Source organism: Dermacentor variabilis, chromosome 3 (genome assembly GCF_050947875.1).
Source record: "Dermacentor variabilis isolate Ectoservices chromosome 3, ASM5094787v1, whole genome shotgun sequence".
Classification (NCBI taxonomy): Eukaryota; Metazoa; Arthropoda; class Arachnida; order Ixodida; family Ixodidae; genus Dermacentor; species Dermacentor variabilis.
In genome coordinates this window covers 9945610-9971401 of record NC_134570.1, presented here as the reverse complement: position 1 = coordinate 9971401, position 25792 = coordinate 9945610, and the positions used below count along the sequence as shown (strand labels likewise).

The following is a 25792-nucleotide window of genomic DNA, read 5'->3' as shown; positions in this document are numbered from 1 at the left end:
GGTAGCGAAGCGTCCATAGAAGCCCATACGTTCAAAACTTGGCGGTGCATTGGCGGTTCATGGCGCTATGGTCCCAGAAAACGGGAAGAATACAAACATTATACTAATCCACAAAAAGGGAGACGTTAAAGAATTGAAAAATTATAGGCCCATTAGCTTATTCCGGGTATTATATAAAACATTCACCAAAATAATCTCAAATAGAATAAGGGCAATACTGGACTTTAGTCAACCAAGGGAACAGGCTGGCTTCAGGAAGGGATTGGGGGCGAGCTCCGCCACTGGAAGAGCTAGCGTCAGCGTGACGTGGCATGATGGATCACGTGGACACAGCGGCCGCGTCGGCTGCTTCGGAAGCGCCAAAGCGAGCCAAAAACGAAAGTTGAAAGTCCCACCTGCGCCGCGGTTCTGATTAAGTTGAGGCTTTACCGCCTTGGGTGTCTGCTTGACAACATTTGAAAGTACTATAATAGGTAGTGGCTGCCTTTGGAGGCGTGCAGCATGGTAGGCTCCTGCTCGGTGCCGCAATGCCGGACGTACGCAACGGAGCCCGGTGTCAGCCTTATTCACACGTAGCCGCAGGGCAAGGAGCTGCGTGAAGCTTGGCTAGCGAAACCTAGAACCGGCAGACTGCCATCGGCTACAACGCGGGTATGCAGCAAGCACAGACGCGAGGAACATTTCTGCTACTGCGCCGGGACTGCGCGATGTTCGGTAAGTAGCAGAAAACGCGCACTGAGACGCTCGCCGGCGCCCGCTGCCCGGCTAATTTCATGGCGGTTTGGTCTATGAACTTGTTGATGCTAGATACTGGCAAGTTCACTGGAACGGAAAGGGAGCGGTAAGACGCACATTAAGAAAAGGCATGGCATATGGTCATGTTTGTGTTATGAATTAGTGCACTGGATTACGAAAAACAAGCAGAGGGAAATCGCACGCTGAGAAGACCGATAAACATACAGTGCGACGCAACTTGAGAAATAATATTGAAATGTCCAAGAATTTAGAAGGCAAAAAACGATTGAATCGTCGCGACGGCACATCACAGTCGCCGTAGCTAGGCGTCGAAGTCTCGATAACGGAATTATTTTTGGACAGTTCTGATAGCGTCCACGCAACAATGGTTGCCAGTGTACTGTCAAATACTCATATGCTGCGGCCTAAAGCTCACGGCACGGTGCGAAAACGCGCTCACAGCGAAAGCAAAACATTGTGCGCGGACATGCATGCAGACGCGCATGTCGGTCGCTGCGAACCCGTGCGATCGCTGGATTGAGGCTCCATTCTGTTATGCCCCATTTGGTTATACATACAGCCCACTATAAGAACATATTTCACATAGTTCACTCTCAGCGCTTGGCTACCTTTCACGCAAGAAGCCGGTTCGGGAGACTCCATCGCGGCGACCGCGCGCAGTAGCGTTCACTGTACGCATTTGATAAAAAGATAGCATCTGTAAACGATTCTGTGCTTTCAGTCTGCCAAGATTATTATATCGACAGTCCAAAACTTCCCTTGTTTATAGGGTACCTACATAAATGTTCAGGAAGGCTGCCGCGTGGTGTTCTTATTGAGCGTCGTAAGCGAAACCTATGAGGAGCGTGCCGCGTGATCCCTCATACTACGCAAGGGAGGCGCTTCCAACAGATGGCTACTCCGTAACTCCTCGCCGCCAATACTCTACAGTGGATCACATCCATGTCATTAATCAGGTAATCGAGAAATCCGCAGAGTACAGTAAACCTCTCTATATGTCTTTCATAGATTACGATAAGTCATTTGATTCAGTAGAGATACCAGCAATCATAGATGCATTACGTAATCAAGGAGTACAGACTGCTTACATAAATACATTGAAAAATATCTAGAGAGATTCTACGGCCACCTTAATTCTACTCAAGATAAATAGGAATATGCCTATAAAGAAAGGTGTCGGACAAGGAGACACAATCTCTCCAATGCTATTCACTGCTTGCTTGGAAGTATTCAAGCTCTTAAACTGGGAAGGCTTAGGAGAAAGGATCGATGGCGAATATCTCGGCAACCTTCGGTTTGCTGCCATTTCTGCACTCTTTCTTGCCGAAAACAACAGATTGGAACCATCCGCTCCCATCCATTGCCTGAATGCATAGAAGATGCTGTGGCCTTGAAAGGCGCAATGAAAAATTGTCTGCATTTTTAGCTTGAACACGTTAGCTTATCTTTGTACTTAGTTTTTTTTTTTTTTTTTCAAGCCCTGCACTATGTGCTTTCTGTATGTGTGTGCTTTTTTTCTTTTTTTTTTTTCTGATGTCATCCGCAACTTTAGATTCTGTCCTTGTTCAACCATGCACCCAACCCCTATGTAACGTCCCAAAGGCCCTGGGGTGAATAAATAAATAAATAAATAAATAAATAAATAAATAAATAAATAAATAAATAAATAAATAAATAAATAAATATCCGTGACTCCCCTCAGACGCATTGCAGAAACTGCAGCGCTTCCCTTTCTTCTAACGTGCAAGGCCAGAGGGGACGCAGATAGACCTGTAGAGAGAAGAGAAGAAGAGGCAGTTCCTATACAAGAGCGGGGGGAGGTGACATTAGAAGCCAAGGAAAGCGGTTGCGGGGACACAGGATAAGCTTAAGTTCAAGGTACGGCACGGTACGTTGCTTCTATTTGTGAAAAATAAACCCATGAAAATATGTCAATCGGGCAACTTATGCAGGGCGCGCAGAAGCAGAGCCGCATTAATTAAAGCGCAACGCAGGGTCCAGGAGGCACTACGGAAGCGTTCGACCGTCAAATCAACACTTCTGTGCCCGCCGCGTTAGCTTTGCGGCTGTGGCATTGCTAGGGGTCGTGGATTTGATCCCAACCGCGGCAGCCGCAGTTCGACGGGGGCGAAATAGAAAACGCACGTGCACTTAGATTTTGGGGCACGTTAAAGAACATCGCGGTGTCAAAATTAATCCAGAGTCCGCCACTACGGCTTGCCTCATAATCCGATTGTGATTTTTGCACGCACAGCCCCATAATCCAATTCAAATTTAATACTTCTGCCACAATGCGATGTGCCATGTGAGGAAATGACAACGCTCAACCCTCTCGGAGGTTATGAAATATGGCGCACAAGGACGCCTCAAGCAGACACCTCTCCCTGCGTGTTCTGTGTACTACGCAGACAAACAGCAGTGGTGCTCGCAAGGTGACGCTAAACATCAACCCGCCACCCTCGTGTTGGCCTCAACGTTGAAGAAATGAAGCCGTCAACGTCACCGCCAATTATCGTCAGCATCCAGCACATTTTTCCACCAAGGGAAGCCGCTCTTGGCTCCGAGCCCTTCGCGACTATTTCGGGGCCGCGCTGCTGCTGGGGCCTGCGCTTCCTGCCGCCCGCCGAGCGACCGCGGCTGTGGCAGCGGCGACGGGTGCCGCGAAAAAGAACCGCGCATGGAACGGGCAACGGTGGTGCGCAGGCGGTGTGATTTTAGGGAGCAAATTGGCAAAGCCGAGATATCGTTGAGATTCAGAGCAAGAGGATGCGCGGCGCAGGTAACTGGATAAAATAATGGGTGTCGATGAAAAGAAAACTCAGAACAGCTGTCCGGAAATTTACCTTCGTCCTCAAGTGGTCATAAATGACGTCGATGACGATCTCCTTTTTATTTTTGACCGATCGTACTTTTCACTTCTGCACCGCATGACGTCGACACTCTGGAGTTGTGCGCGATGTCAATGACGTCGATCGCAGGTGCACCATTCCCGTCATCACACACGGGTCCTCAGCCAAACCTCCGGCTTGTTGAAAAAAACATAGTCCGCGGATAGCATACGCTGCTCTGAAGATCTCAGCCAAATTTTGCTGTCGTGCGCGGCGCCAGAAGCTGGCAAGCGGAGCGCGAAGTCGTCTTTTTCTTTTTCAAACATTTACTTTTTGACAGAAACCTTCTCCTCACTCTTTATTTCGTCATATAGCAGCACGACTGTTATTGGGTAATAGCTGACATCAATCAAGAAGGCTGTTTGCACCTGCGCGCTTATTCCTACTGTTACTGTGTATACTTATTGACGCAGTATGGTACAGTATATTGTTAGACACTAGGTAGTCCATGATGGCTTTGTTGAGGATATGCTCCATCAATTTGCAACAAGTAGTTAGTGATATGGGTCGATACGTTTCCACCGAAAGTTTGTTACCACTTTTATGAATTGGGGTTATTCTAGCGCGAAGCCAGTATGTCGGAACTGCACCATTTTTCAGTGAAAGAGTAAATATTTTATGCAAAAAGGGGGTAAGTTGTTCTGCATAACGCTTAAGAAACGCATTTGGAATTTTATCTGGGCCCGGGGATTTCTTAACATTTAGTTGTAGAAGCAGGTTCAAGACACCTCGTTCGGTTATCTCGATTTCCAGCATAGCCGAGTCACGTTGAACAAGCGGTACTTGGACTGGGAATGCTTGGGTGAATACGGACTGGAAAAAAGAATTGAATGAGTTAACTATTGTGTGCGTATTTTCAGTAATGATGCTGTTGATTTCCATCTTACGGATTGGACTGTCCGGCTTAGCATGGTAACGCCAAAATTTTTTTCGGTTGCTTTGTCATGAAATCTGTTAAAGTGTGTGAAAAAAAGTTATTTCTTGCTTGCCGTAACAAGCTTTTAAATTCGTGGTAATATTTATTACTGTTGGATCGCATTTACGCTTCCGGATTCTTTTCAGCCTCCGTTTCATATGAATAATTTCTCGCGTTATCCAAGGATTTCTTCGCCTTGTCCTCTTACGTTTCGTAGGAATATGTTTTTTCACAGTGAAAAATTGCCGCTTTAAATTTTAGCCATAAGTTCTCGCCATCATCGGAAGGTTCAGCGTGAAAATCGTCATAATTCATTTCCAGGTGATCAATAATGCTTTCATAGTTTGCCCCGCAATAGTCTTTAATAACTGTACGTGCATTTTTAGTGTTACTTTTTGCCAGGCTAAGATTAGGAAAATGAATTAGAATCAATTTATGGTCAGATATTCCACCTTAAACTTCAGTATCTACTGTGCAGGAAATCAAAGCAAGGTCTAAAATATTAGAAACAAGCCCTTGGACTTGTGTCGCTTGCGTTACGCGTTGGGATAAAGAAAAACGTAACATGGTTTCAAAAAGTCGTTCGCAGCTGTTTACTTCCCTATTGCTGGCGGTCAGGTTATCCCAGTCAATTCCTGCCAAGTTGAAGTCGCCAACAAGTACTAGCTTCGTCCGATCATGCATTCTCTCGAGGAGGTAGTTGTGTAATTCCGTAAGGTAAGTTTCAGGTGCCCCAGGCTGTCTGTATACTCCACCTATTAGTAGAGGTGTGGTTTGAAATGGTGACTGTGCACCGGAGACTCTCGTGGTTAGGTATACCTTGTTCCTCTTGGAACTTTAGACCATTCTTTATAACTCCGCCTCCACGGCTATCACGATCTCTGCGAATTAGGCTGTAGCCCTCTGGAATTATTTCCGAGTCGTGGATAGAGGGACGAAGCCACGTCTCTGTAATCACTGAGACGTCAGGTTCGTAAGCCAATAAAATCTCCTCTGTCTGTTTGGTTCACTATGCATTATGCACGTTGAAACACAATAAAGAAAACGGCGGTGTACTTTCTTGGCATCATGCATTTGAACTATTACCCTCGCGACCAGTCGTCTCAGAACGCGCTTGTTTAAGAGGTATCCTTTTTTCCACGTGCTTATCCCATGCATACAGCGTGTCATTTATTTTCAGTTTATCGAAAAGAAGCACAACTTTATCACCACATGCTCGGTTTGGTTTTGAGGACTCCCATAACTTCCTGCGCGTTTCACGAACTGCAAACGAAAAATCCTCCGACACCGACAAGTCTGTGCCTTTGAGCTTTGAACAGTTGCGCAGAACTGTCATTTTATCGGCAAAATAAAAAAAACCGCAATATGACGGGTCGATGTCGATCAGCTAATCTTTTGCCAACGCGACGGTCGCGCTCCACAGTCTTTACTTTTACTTTCAGCAAATGGTTCAAGATTTCGTGCTCGACATATTTCTTCAAAGATGCGGGGCCTTCATCGCTACTTTCTGGAATACCATATATCACAATATTGTTCCGGCGGCTTCTGTTCTCTATGTCGTCCATCTTACTGTATACATGTGCGACTTGCTTTTGAACCGCACTAGCAGTTGTTTCACACTTTTCAACTTTTTCTTTGCAGTCCTTGAGTGTTGCAAGCGTGTTCTCAATGAGCGACAGCCGTGTTTGGACGCCCTGCATACCGATTTGAAGTTCAGTTTGGGAAGCCTTAATTTCTGTGGCCGTATGTAAAATCTGTTGCAGAACACCAGAATCAGGATCAAGATTACCCTTTTCATCAGCATCAGGACCTGGGTTTTCCTCTATGTCGCGACACGTAATTAGGAATAAGTGAACCATGCGAGACACATTCATGCAACATGACCACAAACAGGCAGGGCTCGGCAACGCCACCAGGCATGTACAGCTGGTTCTGAAACAATTCGTAAGACGATATTTTTCACCAACCTGTACACAGTAGAGCACGAAAGTTAGCATCGTGCGCCTTGCGATGCCACCGAGCCCACTAAAGGGTAGTAGCAGACGTTGTCCCAATTTATGCAGTTCCTCGGAGGTCGCTGGAGTCGCAGGATTGCCGAAACATTTATCAAGATGGATCACGTTGGGCGTTAACGAGTCAAACCGCAAGAGCGATATGGTTGCAACAGGGGCCAGGCCAACTTGATACGATGCTGTCGATGTCACAGACGCAGTGTGTCCGAAGGGAGCCGGAAAGGAGGCATCACCGCGCAAACCGGGTCCCAGGAGCACGAAAGTTAGCATCGTGCGCCTTGCGGTACCACCGAGCCCACTCCGGGCAAACAACTGTAGTGTTATGTTCCTGCATGCCTCCTCGTAGAACGTAAGCGGTGAGTGAGTGAGTAAAGACTTTATTTGAAAACAAGGTATTGACGGATGACCTTGTTGTTAGGCAGCCACGAGCCCCTGGGCCCGGGCGGCTTCTTCAGCTCTCTCGATGACCTTGGCCTGCAGGTCAGGGTCGGAGCTGAGCAACACGGCCTCCCACTGCTCAGTACTACTTATTTCGTGATTTGCGTGATTTTCGGCTGGGCACGACCACATAATATGGAATAGATCCGCTTTTTGCTTACAATGCTTACATGTATTAGGGTATTGGTCCGGGTAGTAGTAGTGATAGGCTACGGGGTTGGGGTAGGTGTTCGTCTGAAGTCGTCTCCAAGCTACTTCTTGTCGCTTGTTAAGCGATTTGTGTGCTGGCGGGTACTCTGCCCTGGCTAACCTGTAGTGCTGAGTTATTTCCTGGTAACTGACCATGCGATCCCTCCCTGACCCTAGCGTGAGCCATCCGGGTGCTCGGTTGGCGAGTCCTCGAGCGGCGGTGTGGGCGGCATCGTTGCCGGGTAGGGAGGAGTGTGCTGGTGCCCAAATGATCTGGATTGGTCGTGGGTGTTGGTTTGTGTCTATTATGTGTTTTACGGGAGCCGAGACCCGACCTTTCGCAAAATTGCGTACTGCTGCTCTGGAATCGCTAATAATGTAATGACAATGTGTGGAGGCTATTGCCAGAGCGATAGCCGCCTCTTCCGCTGTTTCGGAGCTTCTGGTGCGAATTGAACCACCAGCGCGTATTTGACCTGAGGAGTCCACCACTGCAAGGGACATGCAGTTGCGTTCTATGTATTCTGCTGCGTCGACATAGACTACGTCTTTGAAGGAGTGGAATTTCTGATGTAGGGCTTTGGACCGCTCGGCCCTCCTTTCCTTGTGGAATTCGGGGTGCATGTTTTAGGGAGTGGATTAATTTTGAGATGGCGCCTCTGATCGTGAGAAATGTCTACTTTAATGCTTTGCATCGACTCGTAGTTGATGCCGAGATTCTGGAGGATGTTTCGCCCGGCGGCACTCTGAGCTAGCCTTTCGTATTGAGATATAAGGTGCGCTTCTACTAGTTCATCGAGGGTGTTGTGCACACCTAGGGCTAGCAATTTAGCGTTGGCCGTTCTTATAGGTAGCCCAAGAGCCTGTTTATAGGCCCTCCGGATAATCCCCTCTATTTTCTCTCTCTCAGCCGCTTTGAGGCAGAGGTACGGGGTGATGTAGGTGATGCGGCTGAGAACGAAGGCTTGTACCAACCTTATGAGGTTGGCTTCTTTCATGCCAGAGTGTCGGTTGGCAATTCTTGAAATGAGTCGCATCGTCTGCTGAACGCATGCTTCCAGTTTATGAATTGTGTTGCCGTTGCGCCCGTGAGCTTGCATGAAGAGGCCTAGTACACGGATGGTGGTCACCACCGGGATCGTGCCTCCTCCGGCTCGCACAGTGATTTCTGGGGATGGCGCAGTGTCGGATTTGCGGTTTGTAGGGGCTCTGAGTAGGAAGAGTTCTGATTTTTGCGGGGAGCAGGCGAGGCCTTTGTCGGTAACGTACTTTTCAACCGTGTCTACAGCTTGTTGCAGCGTGGTTTCTATATCTCCATCGCTACCTTTAACCACCCACAGGGTAATGTCGTCGGCATACAGACTGTGGTGTAGACCTGGAATCTGATTAAGTTGTTCCGGTAATCTGATCATCGCTAAATTAAAGAGGAACGGGGATAAGACTGATCCCTGCGGTGTGCCACGACTTCCAAGAGGGATCTTGTCCGATTGTAGTTCTCCTATTCTTAGTTCCGCTGTGCGGTGGTTGAGGAAATCTTTGATGTAGTTGTAGGTCCTCTGGCCCACACCTAGGTACTGCAGATTCTCTAGTATAGCCTGATGCGCTACGTTGTCAAAGGCCTTTATAAGATCAAGGCCCAGGACAGCCCGGGTACCATTCTTGGGTATGTGGTCCAGAACTTGGTGTTTAAGCTGAAGCATGATGTCTTGCGTGGAAAGTTTTGGACGAAAGCCAATTATGGAGTTCGGCAATAAGTTGTTGTCCTCCGCAAAATTGTGGAGGCGGTTAAGTATAACGTGCTCCATGAGTTTTCCTACGCATGAGGTCAGAGAGATCGGGCGTAAGTTCTCGAGCTGTAGTCGCTTACCATGTTTAGGTATGAATATTATTTGTGCATGCTTCCACTGCGAGGGGATAGAACCTGTTTCCCAACAGCGGTTGAAGTACTCTGTTAGGGCAGTGATAGATACGTCGTCTAGATTTCGGAGGGACTTATTCGTTATTCCATCGGGGCCTGGTGCAGATTTAGTTCGGATTTTGAGCAAGACGGCTCGTACTTCAGCCTCTAGGATGGGTGCGTCTAGGTTGAGATTCTCCGGACCAGTGTATGGTTTCTGGGGGATTTGTGCATTTGTGCCTATGTACCGGGTTTTGAGCTCTGTTAGGAGCTCGTCGTTCGTGCCCTGGTATTGGTGAGTGATCTTATTGAGGCTTTTCCTCTGCTCGGATTTACTCTTATCCGGGTCCATAAGGTATCGGAGGAGATTCCACGTTTTGGCTAGACCGAGTTGTCCCTGCATGCTGTCGCATACCTTTTCCCATTGGTTTTTGGTTAATTGGTTAGCGTATTCCTCGATTTCTATGTTAATTTGCGCGATGCGCAAGCGGAGTGTACGGTTTAGTTTATTCTTTTTCCAGCGGGTTTGCATGCTATTTTTGGCTTCCCACAAGTGCAGGAGGCGGCTATCCACCTCTACCAGACCATCGTCTTCAGGGATTTCCCTCGTGGCGCGTTTCACGCAATCTCTGAGATCGCCGATCCAGGCCTCGAGATCGTTTATATGCTCGGTGGCGGTTGTCTCCCGAATCTGGCGGAAGCGGTCCCATTCCGTGAGCGAAACTCGTTTGCCCTTCTTGCGGGGTGGACCCGCCTGAATGTGGATTTCTATGATATAATGATCGCTACCGAGGCTTTCCCCGGTATTAGTCCAATCATAGTTGCCTATGTTTTTGATGAAAGTTAGGTCGGGAGTGGTGTCAACACTGACACTATTCCCGATACGGGTGGGTGTCTGGGGGTCTGTGATGAGAGTCAGTCCCTGTTGTTGGGCTTCTAGCCAAAGATTACGACCTTTAACTACCTCTGTGCGGTAACCCCATGCAGTGTGGGGAGCGTTAAAGTCACCTAACAATAATATGGCCTTTTGTTGGGAGATTTTGAGAACCTTCCTGAATAGAGTTCCGAACTTGTGACGTCGGCACTTTGGGCTACTATAGACATTAAGAATGAATATGCTTTCATCCTCCTTACGTTTAGGAATGAGTTCAATAAAGACGTGGTCTATGTCGACTTCTTCAATATCATGTTTAATGACTGTTAGATTTCTGTGAACTAGAATAGCGGTGGTGGAATCCGACCCAGAAGCATTATAGGATTTGTACCCTGCCAATTTTGCGTGGCCTCCCGTCTCCTGAAGGGCAATGATATCAGGGGCCGCCTTACCCCGAAGGAACTGCTGAAGGTTTCCCCGTTTGCGGCGAAACCCACGGCAGTTCCACTGCCAGATATTGTAGTTAGGAGTGTGAGCCATTTTGAGGTGGCGAGGGTTCAGTGATCGGTTTGGAGATTTCGGATAGGGGTGGACGGTCATAGGGTTTGGATGCCACGCCCTTAAGGGAGCCGGAGGCCGTGGATGTAAATCTCGACTCCCAGCGAAGTACTTTGGCTTCGGTCGTGGCTACCCGAGATTCTAGGTTGGTGGTTCTGGTTTACAGAGCGTCTAGACGATCTTCGGCATTCGTGCGCTGCCCCAAAGCTGTGGGCAATCTACACAGAGGGCTTAAATGCGGGAAAAGCTTACCGGCTGTTGCAGCACGTGTAGTATAGAACCTTCATCAGCGCGCCATCCGCACGCTACTCGTAACCGGCGAATTCCGTCGGCTACGTGAGATGGTCGGTTTCTCTATGTGTGCGAGAGAAGGGGGAGCGCAGCGTCCTGGCGTGAGCAGGCTTTCCAACACATTACGCTTGCACTGCGTTATGGTAGCTGCATGCAGGTTTTTTCACAACACACGTGCGAATAGAAAATTCGCGGCGCTTGGCGATGAAACCTGCGTCAAGGGTGGGAGATAAACATGCACCTTCCGTTCAGCGTGCTAACACGAAGGAGAACTCAAAGCACGCATTTTTGATAAACTGCGGTAGTAATCGTCACGGAAGTGGTTAGAGCACAACACTGTTGTTCTTGAGCGCTTGAAGTTGTTTCGCTTCACAGCAGCCTCCCACTTAGCTGAAAGCTTCTTGCAGGAACCAATGGAACATCGTCGCGGCCGCTGGTGTTTGTGCAAGCGTAGGCTGCACAGAACGCCGGCATGATCGGCCTACAAGTTAAATTGATGCTGCGCACGACACCTGCCACTCCTATATACACACAAACAAAGGAATGTATGGTCGAGCGAATCAGATTACGACGGCACGCACGCAGAAATAAGCCCGGTCAGGCACGGTCACGGAGACTGCGAAGGACGGGAACACCAGTGCTGACATCACTACGCCGCGGTTTCCGGTCTCCGCTCGCATCGTCAGCGTCAGCAGCAGCGCGCGGCGCTCGACGGGGGGCGGAGCTACAGCGCAATTTTAACCGACGATTGCGTCGCTCCTAAGTGAAAAATCCCCCCCCCCCCAAAAAAAAAAATTTACCTGCATGGTTTATAAGGTTCCCACGTCCGTATATGAGCGTCTTATAGAATTCGACAGACCCTTCAGCTTCCCTTTAAGGGATAAGAAAAGAGCAGATTGGGTGAGGGAACAAACGCAAGTTAATGACATCTTAGTTGAAACCAAGAAAAAGAAATGGGGGCATATGCGGAGGACATGTAATGAGGAGGGAAGATAACCGATGGTCATTAAGGGTTACGGACTGGATTCCAAGGGAAGGGAAGCGTAGCAGGGGGCGGCAGAAAGTTAGGTGGGCGAGTGAGATTAAGAAGTTTGCAGGGGCAACATGGCCCCAATTAGTACATGCATGACCGGGGTAGTTGGAGAAGTATGGGAGAGGCCTTTGCCCTGCAGTGGGAGTAATTAGGCTGATGATGATGATAAATACTGCTTGTAGAAGGTAAACGTGCGAAAGTGGTAAATGGGCGACATTCATACATGGCGTCGAAAATAACCGACTCATTCCAAGCCGTACTCTAAATTTTGAAGAAAACATCTGATTTCCAAGCATTCGCCGATTCCAGGGAATTACTTCCTGCACTTTAAAGGCCCGTTCACACTACACGAAATATCCGGCGAGCGAAGCGGATTCGCCCGCTTTTGATGCCGAGGAGGGCGGAAAGCGGCGCGGTGAAGGCAATCGTTCCAGGACCCATTTTTTCCGCTTCCGCCGCCGCCGGTAGTTGCGTTTTTGACGTCACAACCCGTCTAATCTCAACATGGCAGCCAGCATGGTTGAGCGACCGGCCTTCTCCGTGGAAATGCTCATCGATACAATTAAGTAGCACCCCATACTGTACGACAAAAGGCACTTGAATTTCAAGGACATTGCCTACAAAGAGCAGCTATGGTACAGGATCGGGAAAGAAATGGGAGTGAGTGGTATGTACAACTGCTATTCACGCTTACTTCCGCCGATGCCGGAGCGACAAGACTTTTTCATAGCCAGTACTTTGCTTTTATGCATATTCTCCTTCAAACGTCAGCAAACATTTTTCCCGCGCCGCTGCTTGCTCCTATGCCGTGCATGCTCAGCTCGTGCGCCGTTCGAATGCCTGCGCAGGCATACACGCGCGACACTGATGGCACCGCGAGAGTAGAGCAGTGTTACAATAGAAACTTTTCTGCGCTACAACGGTCAGCGTAAAGTTTCCTAACGATTCATACAGTGGCAAGAGATTGTCGGCCTGTCCCAACCTATCCCGCTCCTGCAAGGACGGGCGGACCCACCACCGTCGCCGCCGCGATCTTGGTTGCTCAGCCCGTCGCAGCTCTTGAAGCATAGCCATCATTGAGTTGCAGAGGAGAATCGTGACAATTTCTTCCGACATTTTCTCGTCTTCTGAAAAGCTCGCCATCGTGCTGTGCTCAGCATCTCGCAGCTGGAAGCCGAGCAACGGCGCAATACAAGCAGACGCCACAAAAGCCCGCGAGCGAGAGGCACTCACGTGAACTCTCGTCTAGTTCGCGAAGTCGCGAAACCAAAAAAGAACCCCGCAGGGGCGTCTGCGTCAGCAGGCGTTTGGTGTGTTGCGACACCACGTACCCGAGCACACGAGGGTTGGACTCTCCCGCGTGTAGCCGTGCGCGACCTAGCCGTGTCCGGGGAAAGGGGGATCCTGGGGGTTGAGCCGATGCCGGGTGTTTGGACCTTTAAGGCCCCCCGGCGTAGGCAACACACCTCTTTGGCCTCTGCTTCACGTAGACGGCACCCCCGGACTGACCCACCCGGGGGAAATCGGCAGTCGCCTTTTCCTGTCCTCCTCTCCAATCTTCGTCTTTCTCTCTCGCCTTTCTCATCTTTCCTGTCTTCTCATCACTTCTCCTCACTTCCTAGTTTCCCGGCGGCAAGGGTTAGCCTTGTGTAGCTAGCCAGCCTTGGTTATGCTGTATTTGGTTATAGCAGCGATGTACGGCTGGCGTTGACAGGGTTTCTCTAGCAGGAACTCCTGTCACGTCCCCCTGTTGGGTGGGTGGTCGGCATCGCGGCCGAAAACCCCACTGTACGTATGGAAAACGCTTTTCCTAAACTCCCTGATCGCCCTCAGAAACGAGGGCGCACCGAAGAGATCTTTCAGTTTTTCGGACGCCAAGTCCACAATTTTCCTCGTTTTCATGTGATCCACACAGAAAAACCAGCTAAACAAGTGCGAACAATCTCCCCTTTCCTTGTATCTAAGTGTCTTACCGAAGTTTTTGGTCCAGAATATAAGGTGTCGAGGATGGCTAGCGGTGACCTCCTCTTGGAGCTCCGCGACCTCAAACAATTTGAGAAACTGCCTAAACTAGTATCATTGGGGGAGACCCAAGTAGTAGTAACCCCGCACCGCACGATGAATACCACCCGCGGCGTTGTCTCGGACGATGATTTGCTGGAGCTCACTAAGGCTGAACTCTTGGAGGGCTTCAGTGAACAAAATGTCATAAATGTCAAAATAATCAAGATGAGATGAGACGGTAAAGAAATTGCGACCAAACACCTAATACTCACCTTCAATTCAAGTGTCCTGCCCGAGTCAATCGAGGCCGGGTATATCAAGCTTCGTGTAAGACCGTATGTGCCAAATCCCTTGAGATGTTTCAAATGCCAACGTTTCGGCCACAGCTCGCAGAGCTGCCGAGGCCGCCAAACATGTGCGAAATGCAGTGCCCTTGAACACGCCACTGAAGCATGTAAGAACTCTCTACACTGTGTAAACTGTGATGGGGATCACGCCGCGTACTCGCGGTCGTGCCCCTCCTGGAAGAAGGAAAAAGAAATTGTAACCATAAAAGTAAAAGAGAATATATCGTTCAAAGAGGCACGAAGGCGGGTAGCATACCTGCCAAAGAAAAGCTTTGCCGAAGTGGCGCGTCAAGGGGCAGCGTCACAACGGCCTCCGGCGGCTATCCGACCCACAAGCAGTGAGTCGGCAGTCACGCCATCTGCCCCCGCGGCGGTTGCAGCTAGCGCTGCTCCGTCAACCGAGGAGAAGGGACCATCGACCCCGAAGGTGGGCGCAGCCGAGGCTGCCTCAACCTCCCAGGTCCCTTCCAGCGCTGGCAACGGCCGGCGTAGCCAAATCCCTCAGGGAGCCCCATCGACCTCCGGGCTGGTGGGCGCAGGGGTCTTGCCCTCCAAGGCGGGACTCCCCCTGAAAACTTCTTGCTCGCAAGAGCACGTGTCCGGCGCCTCACAAGAGGCAATGGACACAACACCTATCCTCAAGGCGCACCAAGCGCCTAAGGAGCGGCGAGGCTCCCTCGAACGCTCCAGAAAGGGCAAAACTCCCGTTACAGGGCCTCGAAAGGGCTCTGTAATTTAATCACTGTAATTTCAATAATCACTACTTCCGTTTCTGTACACACAGCACCTATTAACTCCCAATATGGATACACAAATAATTCAATGGAACGTCAGAGGTCTTCTCAGAAACCTTGATGATGTGCAGGAACTTGTACAAAAACACAATCCAAAAGTGCTGTGTTTACAGGAAACACACTTAAAAAACAAACACACAAACTTTCTTCGATAGTATCTAACTTTTCGCAAAGATCGCGATGATGCCGTCGCGGTGTTGCCATAGTCACTCATAGAAGTATAGCTTGTCAACCTTTACAGCTACAAACGCCCCTTGAAGCAGTGGCGGTTCGAGCTGTCCTACTAAACAAACTCATCACCATTTGCTCGCTTTACATACTTCCGCATTACCAACTAAACAAACATGAATTTCAGTCCTTGATAGATCAATTGCCAGAACCTTATGTTGTTCTTGGCGATCTCAATGCGCACAGCAGCCTGTGGGGAGACTCTCGTATCGATGCGCGAGGTCGTCTCGTTGAACAGTGCCTTTTTTCGTCCGGTGCGTGTCTGCTGAATAAGAGGACACCCACATATTATTCTCTCGCAAACAGAAAATTTTCTTCAATTGACCTCAGCCTAGTTTCCCCTTGTATACTGCCTTAACTCGAATGGGAAGTTACCAACAATCCTTACGGGAGCGACCACTTCCCCATACTGCTAAAAACACATAAAGAAAAAGAATGTCTACCACAGGCTCCTAGGTGGAAGATCGATACAGCCGACTGGGAGAAGTTCCGAAACTTAACTAGTATCTCATGGAATGACATGTCTTCTTTAGGAATTGATGCTGCTGTGCAGTATCTCACAGCCTTCATTATAGATATTGCATCTAAATGCATATTAGAAGTAAATGGCTTGGCATGTAAACGGCGGGTCCCGTGGTGGAACGAAGATTGTAGGATCGCTCGTAAGAAACAAAACAAAGCGTGGGGGTTGCTACGCGCTTCTCCCACTGCAGAAAATCTAGTCAACTTTAAGCAAGTAAAATCCCAAGGCAGGAGAACCCGCCGACAGGCCAGAAGAGAAAGCTGGCAGAAGTATTTATCGAGCATTAACTCGTTTACAGACGAGGCCAAAGTCTGGAACAGGGTAAATAGAGTTAGAGGGCGACAAGCATATTCACTCCCTCTGGTAAATACACAGGGCGATACACTGCAAGATCAGGCAGACTCACTTGCGGAGCACTTTCAGAGCGTGTCAAGTTCAAACAATTATTCGCAATCTTTTCTGATATATAAACAAATAGAAGAACGTAAGCCATTAACAAGAAAAAAGTCGAGAGAATGAGCCTTACAACCGTCCTTTCAGTATTGCCGAATTGAGAGCTGCCTTGAGCGCATGCAAGAGCTCAGCACCAGGATCTGATAGAATCATGTACGAAATGCTGAAAAACTTACACAATGACACGCAAGTGACACTACTTACACTTTTCAACACTATCTGGGACGCAGGGTACCTTCCGACCGCATGGAAAGAAGCCATTGTGGTCCGTGTTTTAAAACAAGGCAAAGATCCTTCCTCAGTGGCAAGCTACCACCCGATAGCCCTCACAAGTTGCATGTGTAAGGTATTTGAAAAAAAAAAAGATAAATCGGCGACTGATCCATTTCCTTGAACAGAACAAAATGCTTGATCCCTATCAGTGTGGCTTCCGAGAAGGGCGCTCCACAACCGACCATCTTGTACGTATTGAAGGAAATATCCGGGACGCATTTATACATAAACAGTTCTTCCTCTCGATATTTCTTGATATGGAAAAGGCGTATGACACAACGTGGCGTTACGGAATCTTAAGAGACCTGTCAGAAATGGGCATCCACGGTAATATGCTTCATATAATAGAAAGCTATCTGTCAAATCGTACCTTCCGGGTAAAAGTCGGCAATGCACTCTCACGTCCTTTTACGCAAGAAACGGGTGTACCCCAAGGAGGCGTGCTCAGCTGCACGCTTTTTATCGTGAAGATGAACACGCTTCGTGCTTCATTACCACCCGCCATCTTTTACTCTGTCTACGTGGACGACATTCAAATAGCTTTCAAATCTTGTAACCTCGCAGTCTGCCAGAGACAGTTACAGCATGGCCTGAACAAAGTGTCAGTGTGGGCAGACAGGAATGGATTTAAGATCAATCCTAACAAAAGCTCTTGTGTTCTTTTTACACGAAAGAGTGGACTTATCCCAGATCCTTGCATAGAACTGCGTGGACAACAGATACCTGTAAACAAAGAACACAAATTTCTAGGTGTCATACTTGACTACAGGCTCACTTTCGTCCCCCACATTAAGCATATTAAAGAAAAATGCCTAAAAACAATGAACATAATTAAACTTCTATCCCAGACTACATGGGGTAGTGACAGGAAGTGCTTAATGACTCTATATAAAAGCCTCATTCGATCACGACTAGACTATGGCGCCGTGATTTATCACTCTGCCGCCCCGAGCGCACTAAAGATGCTAGACCCAGTCCACCATCTAGGAATCCGACTGGCCACTGGCGCTTTCAGAACGAGTCCCATACAAAGTTTATATGTAGAATCAAATGAGTGGTCACTTCATCTGCAAAGAACATACATCAGCCAAACATATTTTCTGAAAGTCCACTCAAATCCTCAACATCCCTGTTTTAATACCATTAATGACATGACATATGCTACACTCTTTCGCAATCGTCCCTCCGTAAGACAGCCTTTCTCGCTGCGTGTGAGGGAGCTTAGTGAAGAAATGCACGTTCCACTCCTCGAGCTTCGCCTAATGCATCCAGCCAAGCTGCTACCTCCTTGGGAGTGGCAGCTCATACAATGTGATATATCTTTCGTGGAAGTCACAAAGCATGCTCTAGAGATTGAAATCCAAATGCATTTCCGGGAACTCCAGAACAAATACTCCTGCACGGAGTTCTACACAGACGCATCAAAGTCACACGACGGGGTTGTCCTATGCAGCCGTCGGTCCATCCTTCTCGGAATCCGACGTACTGCATCCGGAAACTAGTATCTTTACGGCTGAGGCCTACGCACTGCTGTCGGCCGTAAATCATATAAATAAATCACAACTCCAGAAATCAGTTATATATACGGACTCCCTCAGTGTTGTGAAGGCCTTGATGTCTTTCTGTAATCACAAAGATCCAGTATTTATTGAACTCTACTCCGCACTATGTAAAGCATACATATCTAACCAACATGTGATTATATGCTGGGTGCCTGGACATAGGGGCATCGAGGGAAACGTTCTAGCCGACCAGATGGCCACATCAATTTCATTGCATGCAGTTAACCCTACTGCTTCGGTCCCTGTCACAGACCTGAAGCCTTTGTTAAGAAGGAAACTACGAAACCACTGGCAACGCATGTGGGAAGAATAAATAAATAATAAACTGCATGTAATAAAGCCACAATTAGGTTTCTGGCCTCCTGTAACAAAATCCCTCCGGACAGATGTCCTATTCTGCCGTCTAAGAATAGGACACACTTTTGGCACACATAACTTTTTTACTCACGGGAAACGAGCCTCCAACCTGCGGTAGATGCGGGGAGAGGCTGACCGTCCTCCATGTCCTCCTGGAGTGTCGGGCAGCCGAATCTGAGAGAAGGAAACATTTTTCCCTTGCATACCGGCAGCACATCCCCCTACATCCCGTAATGCAACTCGGCCCAGAACCTTTATTTAACACCAACACAGTCCTAAGTTTTCTGAAAGATGTTGTCTTGCATGTTGTTAGCCCCACATGTTCGTAGCGGGTCCTCTCTTCAGAGGATGCCGCTGTGATAGCTCTTTCATACAGCACATGCCTCTAGGCCCTTGTGCTTCAAGGGCTCTGGCGAGGCAGCAGTGCTCCAAGTAATTTTACCATCCTATATTTTTCTATTTTGCATCATTCTCCTACGATTGATTTTAATGTTCATAGTATTCGTCATTAATCATCGCCATAATTTTATAGCACGTAGATTTTACGCACTTTACAGCGACTATTTTTAGGCCACTTTACAGCCAAGTCACATCTTCCATAATACATCGTTAACACTACCACTTGTCATGGCGCTCTTTGGCCAAACCTGGCCCTTGCGCCATAAAACACTACACATCATCATCACCAAAAAAGAAACTGCCGCGAGATCTCGCTGTCGCCGCTAAAAAGCGAGAAGCGGCGGCGGATCCGCCGATGCGCGCGTCAACAGATGAGAACACGCTCTCTCTTTTTCCGGCGAGCGAATCCGCTTCGCTCCCCGAATTTTTGTAGTAATGTGAACGGGCCTTAAGAGCACAAATGCACAGGCGACTGCACGTTTCCAAAACAACTTGGCCTCAGCCGACGCGTTGGTACGCTAGATACACAGATGTGGCCACAACACAGACCATGCTAGACGCTCGCAGAATGCCTTCTACTCAAGAGAAATGCGTGGGTGCAAAGCCTGTTTTCAGTCGTTCAGAGGACATAATTTTCGAGTTCTGGGCATTTGAGCTCCTCGGCGTTATCTTCTACGCATTCTGCCGGCGCAAGCAACACACTCCAGTGTTATCACTCCTGGCAATCGCTCGTCGCGTTTTCGACAAGCGTGAGTACCGAAAGAAGGTATATGTTGCGGGGCCGTGGAAAGGCGTCACATACTTGGCTCACTGAGATTCAATGCATGCCAAACTAATTGTCACCACGGCCGGCTTGCTTTTTTGCTAACTGCTTCACAACCCCAGGCGCGGCGAGCGAGTATCCCCAAACGTAATCAAATTAGTTACAATAATGTTCGGGGTCAGAAGAAGCGCCAAAGCTTGTCCCAGTAAGATTCAGTACACGCGAAACTGTGTCACACGGCCAAGGTGCTTTTCGCTACCTGCGTCGCAAAGCCGGGTGCAGCGAGCGTGTGCAATAACTACAGAAATAAGTTATAATAATGTTGGGGCTCACAGAAAGCGTCACAAACATCCCCCAGTACGAGTCGTTAACTCAAATGAACTACGCCAGGACGGCCGAGCTGTTTTTCGCTAACTGCATCACAAGTCTCGATTCCGTGCCGTAACCAAAACTGCATGAAATGCGTCGCAGACTGTCAAACAGAATTTCTCACCTTGCCATAGTCCAATTGTGCAGTGGTGCCTTGTCGAAGGGCAAAAGGAACGCAAGAATACGCCGGGGTACCAACAAACACGCTTTTGCGGCTAGGGTGGCGTTCAGGGCATAGAATCCACCAGGCTTTTCTTCGTCGACTACGACGTCAAGTTGTAGAAAATGAAGGAAAAGGGTTTATTTAGCTTAATTAAACGGCACCAGTACCTAAGCCCACTCCAGGCAGGAGCAAGTTAAACGTCTAAGTTCACATCAGGACCGCCTCCTGTTACGTTTCGCCTACGACGCGCGGTATAGCTGGCGCGGATGCAACGGACGCCGGGGCTTCATTCAAAGCGGCGGACATTTTGGCCCGTTCAGCGCTGCCGTAACGCTTCCTGCCAAGCGCGTCCAGGCATGTTTCAATGCCACTTGTCTTCGTGTGTGTGTGTGTGTGTGTGTGTGTGTGTGTGCATGTTGGTGCCCACGCTTGTCAAAGCGCGGCAGCCGGGGAGAGGAGCTCCCCAACTGTGAAGCGAGGAGGTCTGACCGGTGCCGGCCCGGCCGATGCGTCACTTCTTGTCTCAACGTGTCTCTCAGCGTGTCTGTGCCCCGCCGTCACGTGCGCCCCATCCCGAGCCGTTCCTTCTTGCCCTCGACTCCGAGAGTATAAAAGCAGCTGCCCCCGGACGCCGAGAGAGGCTTTCTTCCGTCGAGTAACGTGTTCTCCCGTCTCTCCACTTCGGTCGACCTGACCGGCCGCTCTTTTGCGATGCTAGAATAAACAAGTTGTTCTGTAGCAGTCGACTCATGCTTTGCCAGGACCTTCGGATGCTTCCAGTTGTGCCCCAGGCCGCCAGGCCAACGCTACCCTTGGGGCTTGCGACCAAGATGCAACACTCCTCACTCTCGAAAAGTATCTACTTTAAATTCCGTCGTCTTCCCTAGGCGAGTCGACTAGGGAATCTCAAGACTGTCCAGCAGCAAATCACCATCGTCGACTCCGTTGCGATACCACACCCAGGCTATCGATAACCCGCAGTAACTCCGCCTCGAAGAAACTGGTTTGGAATTCGTGGAAGAAAGAAATCATCCGGCGACACCTGGTTCGTTCATCGTTGCCCACCCAGTCCTTCGCTCAGCCTGCAAGGTGAGGCGCGGGCTGAGGTCCTTTCGTGGAATCCTGCAACAGCCGGTTTACATGCTGTCTCGACGACTGGTTAAGTGCCAAGGGATGGGTGGGGATTTGACTCGCCGTATTAACTGCGCTTATCCATTTGTTGACGGGGTTTTCCCTCCCGTTCATCCTTTTCTCCGGTTTCCAGGTAATGGGGGGTGAGTGCTTTTAGTCATTGTCCACGCCGCGCTGACGTCTGGTTAAGAGGTGCGGTGGCTTGACACGTGGCAAATGTCCAATTAACGTACTTGGTGGTGTGGAGACGTAACAACGCTACATCCAAAAGAGACGGGTCGCCGAACAGGCGAACTTCACATGCGCAACGGGCCTCGCTGGCTTTGGTGATCTGTCTGGCGCCTGACGCATGCATCTGTCGCGCCTGGCGTGCCGTTAGCTTATTGCTAGGTGACGCAACAAAAATAAGTCGCAATGTATAAGTTCATTTATTCGCAAAACATTGGTTTCAGCGGGAAATAAAAATAAAAAAAATAAAACGTTGCCTGTAAGTTCATTTCACATTCTTTTTTTCCGATGCTCGCGTCAACTAACGGATAGGATTAACACTAGCCGTCACGTGCTTGCTGTTGCCAGTTTTCGTCGAGTGCCCCCTCTTGTTGAATTTCTTTCTCTATGGCGACACCGGCAGCGTCCCTTGCCTGGATTTTCCGAGAAACTGGTTCAAAGTGCCAGGTGCACATGTTGGACATGCGGCGCACCTTCTGAAATACACTTTGGCGGAATGAAACGACTCGGACTCCAAACCAAAGCCCACTAGTGAACAGCTGGCGTCATTTTAGGCTGATTATCACCGCTCAGCACTCTCGGATGGCAAAGCCAGCGATATAATTTAATTCTTGACTTGCTGGGAGTCAGTCGATTGCAAAATTTTGATGCTATACTGCAGCGTAATCGTGAGCGGCATGCTTTTTTCTCGAGCTCGGCAGAAGGTGACAGCCACGCATCTTCTCGCTACAACATATGCACTTCAGTTAGCAAACAGATCCGTCAAAAATCGCAGCATCGCCGGAGCGCGAAATTTTAATCTGATTCTGAAAGTTCAGTGCCTGCACTAACTATAGTGGATGGCCTTAAGTGGATAAGAAACGGCTCCAACATGTCTAAATCGGCGATCTAAAGTATCGATCACCGGTGATCGATTTGAATAGGCGCGGTAACGAATGAGTTAAAGTGACTTTGGGCAGTCCCACATCTCAAATCGGTAACAGTAGTATCTGATCGAAAGACAATAGCCGCGTTTACATGAATACGGTAGAAGCGTATCGTATTATCTTGCCGTATCGCATTCCGCTGATGCACCTCCGTTTACATGTATGCGCATCTCTCTGGCTGGCAAGCTAGCGCCGTCTAGTGTCACATTTGAAAATGAGCCCCACTACTTCCGGTAAGCATGCTTCCGCTGTCCCGCGCGAACAATCCGAAAGCGATACCATACGCACCGAGTGAGCTATGTGCTTCAGTGCGTCTCTGCATCTGCACGTCCTGCTTCTCTTGTCTGCGTGGATGAATTTGCATGTAGTTTGGTTTGCATTAGCACTTATCCGCTACCAAGAGCGTTGCCGACAAATACGGCTGCTGCACACTCAAGCTTTGCAACTTGGCGCCAGTGCCACAACGGCGTCGACTCTCAGCGGATTGGCGCTGATGCAAGGTAAGAAAAACGTCCTAATTATGTGGCCCACCCTTGTTTACGCGAATTGCGTGTTCTTTAAAAAAAGAAAAGAAACGACTTATAACATCATGAGTTGGAAATATGATTCTTTTGTAATCTGCACGTACCATGATCGATTTGATGCACTGAAAAGAAAGCGAGCGTTATATTGTTAAAAAAAAAACTTTGTCACACGTCTACGGTGCTGTGAAAACCGCAGTTTTGTTAATAATCTACTGGCATTGCTCCTCCATCTATGTGAACCGCATTTATTGCAACATGGCATTATTTTCTTTGCCAAGTACTAGCCGCATTTTGTAGGACATGATGTTTCGTTAACACGTTTCACTACTAAGAAATTGTAAGGAAACGTTAGCTTTCTGTGCGCGCTTTTATATGTCCCACAAGCTGTGGCTGTGGTTAACAAAAAATTGAATATGAAGTAACAATCCACTGTAGTTCCCTGTGGAGAATACTGCATGTTTTAGGTAGAAATATGTAGAAATGCTTGCAGTGTTCCCGCTAATTTATTCGTGCATTATTTTACAGATCGTTTATCAAAAGAGCGGCGCAAGCGGTCTTTCTGGGCAAAAACAAGATGTGATGTATGGTGGTGTCGCATCGTCTTAGAAGAATTCACGGACAGCGACTGGAGGGAAAATTTCCGCATGAGCCGGGCTTCATTTTATGAGCTTGTCTCTCTCATGGGAGATTATATGTCACCCAAATCTGGCTGGGTGAGAGCTCCCTTGCCCCTGGAAAAGAGAGTGGCCATTGCATTGTACAAGCTAGCTAGTTGCTGCGAGTACAGGAATGTTGCAAACCAATTTGGCGTGCACAAAAGTACTGTAAAAAAGTGCTTTTACATGTTCTGTCGTGCACTTACCAAGTATTACTTGAAGACATTCATAATGCTACCATCAGCACAAGAAGCCACAGCAATAGCCAGAAACTTTGAGCTCAGGTGCCACTTGCCTCAAGTTTTCGGGGCGATTGATGGGACTCACATTCCAATAACTGCCCCGAAGAAAGGCTACAGAGACTTCGTAAACAGGAAGGGCTGGACATCGTACAATGTACAAGCCGTAGTGGATGACAGAGGCCTGTAAGTGTGTTTTAGCTATGCTTTCTAAACCTAAGACACCTAGACAACAAAATATAGGTTTCCAGTGCTGTAGTTATTCATAGTTCAGCTCAAAGCCAACATAAAATGCTAAGAGTATTGCAGCAAGATGCCATTTAGCTCACATTTGTGTGCAAGTCACTGCACCCATGTTCTGAAGAAAGGGCTTGACTACATTGTTTACTATAAATATGCTTTTATACCATGAAGGCTGCTGTGGATGACCAGGACTTGCATCTTCAGTTAATTTACAGCTAAGGACTCCTGCTACACTAAGTGCGTTATTTACTCAGTGATTTCTGTACAAAGTTGTGCAACTGTTGCGTCTTTCATATGGTGCATTCTTGCCTTACTTTTTCTCATGCATAGCTGAACACTTCCCCATGTTAGTGAGATTAGATAACAGCACAAAGCCTGGCATATCTTAAAACCTCCTCTGCAAAAAAAAGCATGATCTAAATGATGCCTAATTTTTCAGGTTTCGCAGCATCACTTGCAACGTGCCTGGATCAGCACATGATGCCACAGTGCTCAAGCTGTCCAACTTGTACCGGAGGAGCAACGACTTGCTGCCACAGGGAGAAAGAACCTTGCGCGGCTTCCAGATACCATTTATGCTGCTTGGCGACCCTGCGTACCCATGTTTGCCATGGATTTTAAAAGGCTATACAGGGGCACTCTCTAAGGAACAGGAGTCATTTAACGTTTACCATAGTTCAGGGCGCAATGTAGTGGAGCACGCATTTGGGCGGCTAAAGGGACGATGGCGCATACTTTTAAAACGCGCAGATACCAGCTATAAGTTTATGCCAACGGTAATAGCAGCAACGTGTATACTGCACAATTTCTGTGAACAAAGGCGGGAAAGCATCGCAGATGCGTGGCTGTCAGCTGTTCAAGATACGGAGCAAAACATCTATGTGCAGCCGTCTAACAGTCCTCAGGACCGGAATGCCGTCTATGCTATGAGAGACTTTTTGAAGCAGTACATGGCAGAAGAATTTCCTTTGCGCTCTGCTTCATGGTAGAACGTTAATAAAGGTCACGAAGTTAACATGGTAATTGTTAACACATTTTTAACATGTACCGAAGCAGAAGTACACTGGCGCTGTCTTAGATGACGAACTGCAATACGCCTATAAAAGTGAGAAGCAGTTACTCATTCATAAACTTGCAACCTGTTTGGAGATCACATGTTATGTGTTCAAATTATAAGGTGGTTGTGAGGAACAGAAGTTCCTAAGCTCAAGGTGTTCATTCCACCTTCAACATATCCCAGATAAAATGCAACAAAGTGTGAAAATAAAATGTTTATTAAGAACTGGAAGCACCATCTTGTCTGCTAAATTCAGCTTACAATTTGTACACAACAGTAACAAGGCAGCATTGCTTCTCATTAAGCAATGGAAGTGGCCAATACTTTCATGTAATATATATAAAAAATTTAAACAGTAAATGCAGGAGTAGTGGAAACACTGTCTTTGTGTACTACAATTGGTAAACATGTTTGTTACACGTGACAAAAAATAAATTTTGCTTAACTGTGAGAGGACATCCACAATAAAATGTGGCCACAATTGAGTGCGACCCGCTGCAAAAATACCTAGAGTGACTAGGCACCACAGCACCTTTTATCCGTGATAAAATGTACAGAAAATATACAGGCACTGTATAAAGTGTCCTTCACAACAAAAAATTGCCAGACTGGCTAGACATCACAGGTTCTCTTGACTATAATAGGAGTCATAAAAGTCATAAATGATGTAGGCACTTGACAGTGTCACACAGAAAAAAACC

At 48.1% G+C, this 25792-nt stretch overlaps 1 protein-coding gene across 4 annotated transcripts in view; it reads left to right on the top strand.

The window, feature by feature from the left end:
* The window catches only part of Ack-like (activated Cdc42 kinase-like), a 218140-nt gene that overhangs the window by 14183 nt on the left and 178165 nt on the right, over positions 1-25792 (top strand). The gene's annotated exons all lie outside the window — the stretch shown is intronic.